Here is a 1,486-nt window from a genome sequence, read left to right as displayed (position 1 = left end):
CATGAGTTTGAACTACAACCACAAACACTCTGGAGTTCCTAAATTCTTTCTCCATTACATTTGCCGTTGTTTCTTCTTGAATAGGTACTGAGCTTAAAAATACTAAATATAACAGTAACGCTAATAGTAAAGTTCTCAAGTTACAAATTTCATATCCTAATATACCTTTTAATTTTTGAGATATTTATGAAAATGCTTAAAAAGACTTCAAAATATGTTACATGAAAACTAAGGTGTTTGTTAGTTAGGTTGTGTTTTTAAATATGTAGTACAATAATATAATTATGATGTGCGTGTTGAAGTGTGTGTGCACGGGGTCTCCGGCTTTTATTTGAGTACGTGTCTACGGCTTTTGTTTTGGAACTTAGCTGTAGCTGTCGTTAGCGCCGTATACTACACTTATTTCGCTGTTTCTCTAATTTACATTTTTCTATATTCATTTTTGTGAGGAGTGCTGAAGCGGGGTTCACTAAATAATTTAGATATACTAAGAATTTTACCACATTCATATTCTAAATACTCCGACCACACGTATTCATTTCAGTCCTTCCATTAATATAACCTTATCATCTACTGCTATCATTGTTTTTCCATTATTTCTACAGTATAATATATGCATATCTTTGTATAGAACGTACCATGAAGCACAATTCCCCCTGTATTTTTCTTATTTGCTGTTTTGGTCCATAACATGTTATTTCGTCTGTATTTTTATTTATTTCCTTTTTATGTTATGGAGCTGCTGCCGCAAATAACCTAGAAATCCAATTTCGGCTCTACGCTGCACCTATTCTCCCGCTTATTTTTCTCTTTATCATCTCCTTGTGTATCATGATATCTATCACCATATTTATGTTTGAAATTGTACACATTATATTTTTATCCCCTTTGCGTCTTTCTATGTCTGCTTTAATATTCTTCGTGTCTCCCATTTCACGTAACAACTCACTCACTCGGATTGCATCCTTTCCTTTATTTTAACTTCCATTTGGTCGTTCATTTGGTTGTAAACACCACTCGTATTATAATATTACTATGTGTACACTTACTCACATATTCTCCTACTGCTTTTACTAATATAATCTAACCCTAGTATCCATAAAATAAAGAAAATAAACGAAATGATAATAGCACTCACTATTTAAACCTTCTCATCCTACTACTTTATTCCCACAGGAAACTTTATAACTAAAATTTGTATTTTCAATTTTTTCATATTTTTTTTGAAAAGTATTAAAATATAACTCATTTTGTGAAAATTTAGCAAATTATCTTACAACAGCAATTATTATAAGCTTCATAAAATTGCAAAAAAACTTCTTAAATTTTTGAAATTCTACAGAACTCACAAAGACAGAAGCCATCAGAGAAATTTTCTTATTGAAGAGAAAACTGGAAGAGCGGCACTCGAGCTTGGGAAGCTTTTCAGTAGCATCAACAAAATCTATCCATCCACATACTGCTTACTCAGTCGGTTTGAAATCCT

The sequence above is a fragment of the Trypanosoma equiperdum genome (genome assembly GCF_001457755.1).
Source record: "Trypanosoma equiperdum strain OVI genome assembly, contig: ctg_1120, whole genome shotgun sequence".
NCBI classification, from domain to species: domain Eukaryota; phylum Euglenozoa; class Kinetoplastea; order Trypanosomatida; family Trypanosomatidae; genus Trypanosoma; species Trypanosoma equiperdum.
Note: the sequence above shows the minus strand (reverse complement) of the source record.